General features: G+C 39.2%; 1 pseudogene; it reads left to right on the top strand.

The window, feature by feature from the left end:
* The first annotated feature begins 3284 nt into the window (after positions 1 to 3284).
* The window catches only part of LOC112396841 (pre-mRNA-splicing factor 38B pseudogene), a 13971-nt pseudogene continuing 6765 nt past the window's right edge, over positions 3285 to 10490 (top strand).

The following is a 10490-nucleotide window of genomic DNA, read 5'->3' as shown; positions in this document are numbered from 1 at the left end:
GGGCACGAACCCGTGTCCCCTGCATCGGCAGGCAGACTCCTAACCACTGCGCCACCAGGGAAGCCCCCCAGTGTAATTTTTAAACATCTGTTCCTTGAATAAATAATTCTTTAAAAGGCAAAAATAATGTAATGGAATTCATACACTGCTGTGGGTGTGTTAAATGGTGTGATTTTTCTGAAGGGCAATGTAGGAATATGTATCAAGAGCCTTGAAGTGTTACCTTTGACCTAGTAATTCCATTTCGAGGATCTTAAAGATTTAACCAAAGATACTCATTGTAGTATTATATCTAATGATGAAAATTTGGTAAATCATAATGTCCAACAAAATATAGTTATGATATATCCATATAGAAGAATGTTACTTAGCCATTATAAACTTTATTACTTAAGACTATTTAATAACAAGGGAAAATCATGATATAAAAGTGAAAAAGGTATGAAGAACTCTGTAAGAAGTTGAGCTCTATCAAACAAAAGCTAGCATTTAAAAGCATGAGTCAGGGGACTTCCCTGGTGGCGTAGTGGTTAAGAATCCACCTGCCAATGCAGGGGACATGGGTTCAAGCCCTGGTCTGGGAAGATCCCACATGCTGCAGAGCAACTAAGCCCGTGTGCCACAACTACAGAGCCTGCGCTCTAGAGCCCACGAGCCGCAACTACTGAGCCTGTGTGCCACAGCTACTGAAGCCTGCGCGCCTAGAGCCCGTGCTCCGCAACAAGAGAAGCCACTGCAATGAGAAGCCTGTGCACTGCAACGAAGAGTAGCCCGTGCTCGCCGCAACTAGAGAAAGCCTGCGCACAGCAACGAAGACCCAACGCAGTGGAAAAAAAAAAATTAATTAAAAAGCATGAGTCAGCTCTGTATATAAAAGGTCTGGAAAGATCATCAAGCCACATAAGATGCAGAAAAGCAAGGTATAGAATAATACACACACATGCACAGAAAATAAGATGTTTATGAAAATACACTCAATGAACCATTTTTAATTTGTATATAAGCATGTACAGGCATAAAGAAAAGTCTTTTTAGTAAAACTGTTAATAATGACTGGAACTGGAGATAATAAAGGGCTTACTTTGACTCCTACTTGACTTTTAACAATGAGAGTGTATCTATATATTAATTTGTAATTTAACGTAATAATAAAAAAAAACCCTGCAACTTTTCTATTTTATAAAGAAAAAAATTCACTAAGATATAAGCATGGTAGGAGTTCAGATAGTTCTTAATATTCTTTGTATTTTTTTATAGTTCGCAGAATTTTGGCAGTGAACAGGTATTATTTTTATAATCTGAAAAAGCAGTAAGATTTTTTAAAAAGCTGAAATCACAGGTAATAGTGTGGTCTGGAGTAAGGATTGCTGTTATTCAGATCCTGGCTGTAGCATTCTAGAGCCTTGTGACCTTGGGGCTGGGGCAGGGGGAGCTGTTTTACTTTTCTCACAGGATTTTTTGAAGAATAAATTAGGTATGACATATGTAGGTTAATTTTTATAGTGTCTGGCACGCATTTGGTGCTTAATGAACCTTAATTTCCTTCCTTCTTGTTTTTTTCTCATTAATGACATAATAAAGTCTTCAAAAGAGATGGAAAATACCATAAAGCTATTAACAAAAACACAATGTATTCAATAACTAGACAGTTGAAGAGCTTACAGTGTGATAGTTTCAGAAATAATCCTGCTACGGTATACAAAGTGAGAATATTCCTTAGAGCAAAACAAAGAACTATGGTATTTCACTTCTGATGATAGGAAGAGGTGGGTATCAATCCTCACTGTTCTGTATGAACCAGTTGTTAGTCAGCAGTAACATTGTTGTCTAAGTGTAGTTTAGAAAATTCTCCACAGGTTCAACCTGAATAGTTTTTTTAAAGCTTTGTTATAGATAAATTGCTGTGTTTTTTTGTTTGTTTGTTTGTTTTGTTTTTGCGGTACACGGGCCTTTCACTGCTGTGGCCTCTCCCGTTGCGGAGCACAGGCTTCGACGCGTAGGCTCAGCGGCCATGGCTCACGGGCCCAGCCGCTCCACGGCATGTGGGATCTTCCCGGACCGGTGCACGAACCCGTGTCCCCTGAATCGGCAGGTGGACTCTCAACCACTGTGCCACCAGGGAAGCCCAAATTGCTGTTTTTATTCATCATAGCTGTCAATATTAAGAAATAAAATTAGGATTTCAGGATAAGTCTTGTATTAGGAAATTAATATGTAAAATGAGATACCTTAATTTCAGAGGCTATATTTCAGTGACATAAGATAATTAGGGAAAATAGACATCAACATAAAATTCTCAGAGCAGTTAATAATTGTATTCTTCTTACACGTTTGTTAGACATACAATAGAAAATACAGACATCTGCTTTTCCCTGTTTTACAGAGGAGGTATCACAAGCTTAAAGAGGAAGATTGATTGATATCAGCTGGTGAGGTGGCAAAGTAGGGTCTCGTCCTAAATACATTGGACTTGAGAAGCACAAACATTGCTGTCTCTGGTAATGCTGCATCTGATGTTTTCATACAAGGAAGCAATTTTTAAAAACACAAATTCAAAAATATACATGCACCCCAGTGTTCACAACAGCGTTATGTATAATAGTCAAGGTACGGAGGCAACCCAAGTGTCCATCAACAGATGATGAATGGATAAAGAAGCTGTGGAATGTATATACAATGGAATACTACTCAGCCATAAAAAACAATAAAATTCTGCCATTTGCAGCAACTCAGATGGACCTAGAGAGTATTATGCTTAGTGAAATAAGTCAGACAGAGGAAGACAGATACTATATGTTATCACTTATGTGTGGAATCTAAAAAATAAATAAATGTCTATAACAAAACAAACAGACTCACAGGTATAGAAGACAAATTAGTGGTTACTGGTGGGGAGAGGGAAAAGGGGAGGGGCAAGATAGGGTTATGGGATTAAGAGGTACAAACTACTGTGTATAAAATAGATGAGCAGCAAGGATAGATTGTACAGCACAGGGAAATGTAGCCATTATTTTATAATAACTAGGTGGAGTATAATCTATAAAAATACTGAACCATGATGCTGTACACCTGAAACTAATATAATACTATAAATCAATTATACTTCAATACAAAAAAAGGAAACAATTTCTTTGAAGGGCTGAGAGGTTTGGATAGGTATCAAGTGTTCCTGTTAGTTCATTTGTTTCCTTATTTAGTCATATTTCTCAAAGGAATACATTTGATACCATGTATAGCTGGCTATGTTTCTTATAGTCTTTCTCTTGAGTCACAACCCTTCAAGAATGCCACATAGTGAAAAACAGTTTGGGATAGATTTTCGTGTGGTAGAAAATGAGTGTGCTTTGGGAAACCACTCTGCTCGTGTGACTCTGAGTCAGCAGCAGGGTCTCAGCTGGGAGCCTGCACTTACGGTTTGGCATGAGCACCTCTTTTCTTGAGTATCTACTAGTAATAAAAATTTCAATATTAATGCCAATTCAGTGCTTTTTATAAATGTATGAAATCCCTTAAAATTAAGCCCTCTGAGTTCATTTCCACCCTGATATACATATTTTCCTTTATTCTATATGATCTTTTTTCTAAAAAGCTAAAAAAATATGTTGGAATATGTTGTTCTTTCATACCCGTATCCGATTTTTTACCTTGTAGATTGGTCAGTGGTCAGTGTTTTTTTTTTGTCTCAGTAGTGTCTATATTTTTAACCTTGTAGTTGTTTGACTTATTATAGGTTTTCTAGGAAATTTTTTGTTGTTTTAAATGAATTTCAGAATGGTTCTCTTTTGACTTTGTCCCTTATCTTAATGGCATCCTATTATTTTCCTTATCTAATTTAGTGTATTATTGTCATCCTTGCACTACAGCATTTGTTGTAAGAGGTAATCTGAGCGGCATTGTGTTTCCCTATTCTCTTGCTTGGCTAAATGACTGTGAGAGAGGCAGTGGACTCCAGGCTCCAGGAGGGCAGAGACCATGTCAGCTTTACTCACTGTACACTGTGTCTTGCACAGCAGGTGATACACAGTAGGCACACAGTACAGAAGTACACGAGGGTGTGTCTAAGCACAGATAGAGCAGAAGGAACCTTGGGGTCATAGGTCACTGTAGCCTGAGTCATCAGCGTATTGTTTGGGGTGTGGAGCACAAGAAAAGGAGGAGAGGGAAGATTCAGCCAGGATTTTAGAAGTATGTGGAGAAACGAGTAATAGTGATAACAGTATTTTTTTTCTTTTTTAGCATTTTAACCTTTTTATTTTTAATTTTTATTTTTTTATACAGCAGGTTCTTATTAGTCATCAGTTTTGTACACATCTCAGTGTATACATGTCAATCCCAATCTCCCAATTCATTCCACCCCCACCTCCACCCCACGCCACTTTCCCCCTCTTGGTGTCCATACATTTGTTCTTTACATCTGTGTCTCTACTTCTGCCCTGCAAACTGGTTCATCTGTACCATTTTTCTAGGTTCCACATACATGCGTTAATATACGTTATTTGTTTATCTCTTTCTGACTTACTTCACTCTGTATGACAGTCTCTAGATCCATCCACGTCTCTACAAATGACCCAATTTCATTCTTTTTCACGGCTGAGTAACATTCCATTGTATATATGTACCATATCTTCTTTATCCATTAGTCTGTTGATGGACACTTAGGTTGCTTCCATGAACTGACTATTGTAAATAGTGCTGCAGTGAACATTGGGGTGCATGTGTCTTTTTGAGTTATGGTTTTCTCTGGGTATATGCCCAGTAGTGTGATTGCTGGATCATATGGTAATTCTATTTTTAGTTTTTTAAGAAACCTCCATACTGTTCTCCATAGTGGCTGTATCAATTTACATTCCCACCAACAGTGCAAGAGGCTTCCCTTTTCTCCACACCCTCTTGAGTTTGATCATATGGTTTTTATTCTTCAGTTTGTTAATATGGTGTATCACATTGATTCATCTGCGTACACTGAAGAATCCTTGCATCCCTGGAATAAATCCCACTTCATCATGATGTTTTAATGTGTTGTTGGATTCCGTTTGCTAGTATTTTCTTCAGGATTTTTGCATCTGTATTCATCAGTTATATTGGTCTGTAATTTTCTTTATTCTTTTTTTTTCTTTTTGATGGTATGTGGGCCTCTCACTGTTGTGGCCTCGCCTGTTGCGGAGCACAGGCTCTGGACTTGCAGGCTCAGCGGCCATGGCTCATGGGCCCAGCCGCTCCGCGGCATGCGGGATATTCCCGGACCGGGGCACGAACCCGTGTCCCCCGCATTGGCAGGCAGACTCTCAACCACTGCGCCACCAGGGAAGCCCTGTAATTTTCTTTTTGTGTAGTATCTTTGTCTGGTTTTGGTATCAGGGTGATGGTGGCCTCATAGAATGAGTTTGGGAGTGTTCCTTCCTCTGCAATTTTTTGGAAGAGTTTGAGAAGGATGGTGTTAGCTCTTCTCTAAATGTTTGATACAATTCACCTTTGAAGCCATCTGGTCCTGGACTTTTGTTTGTTGGAAGATTTTTAATCACAGTTTCAATTTCATTACTTGTGATTGGCGTGTTCATATATTCTGTTTCTTCCTGGTTCAGTCTTGGAAGGTTATACCTTTCTAAGAATTTGTTTGTTTCTTCCAGGTTGTCCATTTTATTGGCATAGAGTTGCTTGTAGTACTCTCTTAGGATGCTTTGTATTTCTGTGGTGTCTGTTGTAACTTCTCCTTTTCCATTTCTAATTTTATTGATTTGAGTCCTCTCCCTCTTTTTCTTGATGAGTCTGGCTAATGGTTTATCAATTTTGTTTATCTTCTCAAAGCACCAGTTTTTAATTGTATAGATCTTTGCTGTTGTTTTCATTGTTTCTGTTTCATTTATTTCTGCTCTGCTTTTTATGATTTCTTTCCTTCTGCTAACTTTGGGTTTTGTTTGTTCTTCCTTCTCTAGTTCCTTTAGGTGTAAGTTTAGATTGTTTATTTGAGATTTTTCTTGTTTCTTGAGGTAGGCTTGTATTGCTCTAAATTTCCCTCTTAGAACTGCTTTTGCTGCATCCCATAGGTTTTGGATTGTCGTGTGTTCATTGTCATTTGTCTCTACGTATTTTTTGATTTCCTCTTTGATTTCTAGAGTGAACTCTTGGTTGTTTAGTAACATATTGTTTAGCCTCCATGTGTTTGTGTTTCTTATGTTTTTTTCCCCTGTAATTCATTTCTAATCTCATAGTGTTGTGGTCAGAAGAGATGCTTGATATGATTTCACTTTTCTTAAATTTACTGACGCTTGATTTTGTGACCCAAGATGTGATCTATCCTGGAGAATGTTCCGTGCACACTTGAGAAGAAAGTGTAATCTGCTGTTTTTGGATGGAATGTCGTATAAATATCAATTAAATCTCACTGGTCTAGTGTATCATTTACAACTTGTGTTTCCTTATTAATTTGATGATCTGTCCATTGGTGTAAATGAGGTGTTAAAGTCCCCCACTATTATTGTGTTACTGTCGATTTCATGTTTTATAGCTGTTAGCAGTTTCTTTATGTATTGAGGTGCTTCTATGTTGGGTGTATATATATTTATAATTGTTAAGTCTTCTTCTTGGATTAATCCCTTGATCATTATGTAGTGTCATTCCTTGTCTCTTGTAACATTCTTTATTTTAAAGTTTATTTTATCTGTATGAGTATTGCTACTCCAGCTTTCTTGATTTCCATTTGCACGGAATATCTTTTTCCGTCCCCTCACTTTCAGTCTGTATGTGTCCCTAGGTCTGAAGTGGGTCTCTTGTAGACAGCATATATATGGGTCTTTTTTTTGTATCTATTCAGCAAGCCTGTGTCTTTTGGTTGGAGCATTTAATCCCTTCATGTTTAAGGTAATTATCGATATGTATGTTCCTATGACCATTTTCTTAATTGTTTTGGGTTTTTTTTTTTTTGCGGTACGCGGGCCTCTCACTGTTGTGGCCTCTTCTGTTGTGGAGCAACAGGCTCTGGACGCGCAGGCTCAGTGGCCACGGCTCACGGGTGCAGCCGCTCCGCGGCATGTGGGATCTTCCTGGACCGGGGCACGAACCCGTGTCCCCTGCATTGGCAGGCGGACTCTCAACCACTGCGCCACCAGGGAAGCCCTGGGTTTGTTTTTGTAGGTCCTTTTCTTCTCTTGTGTTTCCCACTAAGAGAAGTTCCTTTAGCATTTGTTGTATAGCTGGTTTGGTGGTGCTGAATTCTCTTAGCTTTTGCTTGTCTGTAAAGCCTTTGATTTCTCCATCGAATCTGAATGAGATCCTTGCAGGGTAGAGTAATCTTGCTTGTAGGTTCTTCCCTTTATTCACTTTAAGTATATCATGCCACTCCCTTCTGGCTTGTAGAGTTTCTGCTGAGAAATCAGTTGTTAACCTTATGGGAGTTTCCTTGTATGTTATTTGTCGTTTTTCCCTTGCTGCTTTCAATTATTTTTCTTTGTCTTTAATTTTTACCAATTTGATTACTATGTGTCTCGGCGTGTTTCTCCTTGGGTTTATCCTGTATGCGACTTGCTGCGCATCCTGGACTTGCGTGGCTATTTCCTTTCCCATGTTAGGGAAGTTTTCGACTATAATCTCTTAAAATATTTTCTTGGGTCCTTTCTCTCTCTTTTCTCCTTCTGGGACCCCTATAATGTGAGTGTTGTTGCGTTTAATATTTTTCCAGAGGTCTCTTAGGATGTCTTCATTTCTTTTCATTCTTTTTTCTTTATTCTGTTCCACAGCAGTGAATTCCACCATTCCGTCTTCCAGGTCACTTATCTGTTCTTCTGCCTCAGTTATTCTGCTATTGATTCCTTCTAGTGTAGTTTTCATTTCAGTTATTGTATTTCTCATCTCTGTTTGTTTGTTCTTTAATTCTTCTAGGTCTTTGTTAAACATTTCTTGCATCTTCTCTATCTTTGCCTCCATTCTTTTTCCGAGGTCCTGCATCATCTTCATTATCATTATTCTGATTTCTTTTTCTGGAAGGTTGCCTGTCTCCACTTCATTTAGTTGTTTTTCTGGGGTTTTATCTTTTTCCTGCATCTGGTACATAGCCCTCTGCCTTTTCATCTTGTCTATCTTTCTGTGAATGTAGTTTTTGTTCCACAGCCTGCAGGATTGTAGTTCTTGCTTCTGCCGTCTGCCCTCTGGCGGATAGGCTGTCTAAGAGGCTTGTGCAAGTTTCCTGATGGGAGGGACTGGTGGTGGGTAGAGCTGGTTGTTTTCTGGTGGGTAGAGCTCAGTAAAACTTTAATCCGCTTGACTGTTGATGGGTGGGGCTGGGTCCCTCCCTGTTGGTTATTTGGCCTGAGGCGACCCAACACTGGAGCCTAGCCGGGCTCTTTGGTGGAGCTAATGGCGGACTCTGGTAGGGCTCATGCCAAGGAGTACTTTCCAGAACTTCTGCTGCCAGTGTCCTTGTCCTCACAGCCACCCCTGCCTCTGCAGGAGACCCTTCCAACACTAGCAGGTATGTCTGGTTCAGTCTCGTATGGGGTCACTGCTCCTTCCCCTGGGTCCCGATGAGCACACTACTTTGTGTGTGCCCTCCAAGAATGGAGTCTCTGTTTCCCCCAGTTCTCTCGAAGTCTTGCAGTCAAATCCTGCTAGCCTTCAAAGTCTGATTCTCTTGGAATTCCTCCTCTGTTCCAGACCCCCAGGTTGGGAAGCCTGACGTGGGGCTCAGAACCTTCCCTCCAGTGGGTGGACTTCTGTGCTATGAGTGTTCTCCAGTCTGTGAGTCACCCACCCAGCAGTTATGGGATTTGATTTTACTGTGATTGCGCCCCTCCTCCCGTCTCATTGTGGCTTCTCCTGTGTCTCTGGATGTGGGGTATCTCTTTTGGTGAGTTCCAGTGTCTTCCTGTCGATGATTGTTCAGCAGTTAGTCGTGATTCCTGTGCTCTCACAAGAGGGAGTGAGAGCACGTCCTTCTACTCTGCCATCTTGAACTCTGTGTGAAATTGAAATACTTCCAGTTGGAATCAGTTCTAAAACTGACTTGAGAGCGACCCCTCTTTAAGTCAGTTTCTGATTCATGAACCAACTCACCCAAGCTCAAGTTGACTTTGATGTTTAAAGAACTGTGATCCTTTTGAAGGTAGGGATTGTATTTTATTGATTTGGCCAGGGACTAGTATCATACCTGATCCTGGTGAGCTGTCAGTAAAGTTCTGTTGAATACATGAATGAACAGAATATTATCAGAGGTTTAAAGAATATTTGAATAGGTTCAGAGCTCGATTCCCTTTTGTCTGTGTAAATACTATGAGATAAGTCCCAGAAAATTATTCAGGCAGAGTATCTCTTAAAACATCGTTCATGACAATAGCAATAACTACCCCGAAACACTCGTCATGAGCCTTAAGAGTACTGTTGTTTAACATAAGAATTATGCATGTCATGCTTTGCCAGTTTGAACTAAGACAGTGGGAAAATGATAGTGACATACTGGGCTGACAAGGAGGCAGTAAAATTGTTATCCTCATACATTGTTGGGGGTTTATAAAATGGTTAATCCTTTTAGAAAGCATTTAAAAGTATAAGAACCATCAAAACGTGTATAGTTTTGACTCAGTGTTATAATTTTTAGAATCTGATGAAGTAGTCCAAAGTAAGGCACTAGCTATACATAGAAAGATGTTAATTGTAGAATTATTTATCCAATTGAAGAATATTATAGTGTTAAACCTCAAGTAAGTTAATTATCTCTCTGCCTCAGTTTTCTTTTCTGTAAAATGGAGATAAAACAGTACCTTTCTCAAGTTGTTGTGAGAAATAAATGAAATTATATGTATATTAAAGTAGTATCTGGCATATATAAAGCACGCAAATTTAGCTGCTACTGCTGTTGTGTTTTATTATTATTGATGAGTAGTTCTCTCATTTCTTGGAGTCCTTTATGTCATTATGCTAGGCATTATGTTGGGTGAATGAGAGATAAGTAAATAAAAGTTGTGGTTCTTGTTTACAGGAAACTTAAAGTTCATCTGGTGGTGAATGTAATATATTTATAAATATTTTAATTACAGATCAGTATGTGTTAAGTGACACAAGAAAGTTACAAAGTACTGTGAGTGCTCTAATACAAGGAAGATTGCAGATTGCTTTGGCTTTGTTGCGATGGAGAAGTGACATTTTCACTGAGCTTTGAAGGATAAATAGGATTTTGAGAAGTAAAACTATGAGATGGTATTTCATGGGGTACATGAGCAAAGACAGAGATTGGAAAATAGATCATCTATGTGTGTAGTGGAATAGAATTTGGAGTAATAAAGCAGAGGAGAGAGGAAGAGTCCCCATGTTGGAATGGTTTGAATGCCAAGTTGAGTTTTTATTTTATTCATGTGACATTGCTAAGTGATGGCTTTTGTGACCTGATTAGAGCTATGTTTTAGGAAGATTGAATAACTGCAGAATGATTTGCTGGAGGAAGAAGAAATGGGAAGTGGGAAGACTATTTTTTCCTCCCCTCCCCTCCCCTCCCATCTCCTCCC

The sequence above is a fragment of the Neophocaena asiaeorientalis genome, unplaced genomic scaffold (genome assembly GCF_003031525.2).
Source record: "Neophocaena asiaeorientalis asiaeorientalis breed wild unplaced genomic scaffold, Neophocaena_asiaeorientalis_V1.1 scaffold308, whole genome shotgun sequence".
Classification (NCBI taxonomy): Eukaryota; Metazoa; Chordata; class Mammalia; order Artiodactyla; family Phocoenidae; genus Neophocaena; species Neophocaena asiaeorientalis.
Note: the sequence above shows the minus strand (reverse complement) of the source record. Positions and strands in the feature narration are given on the sequence as shown.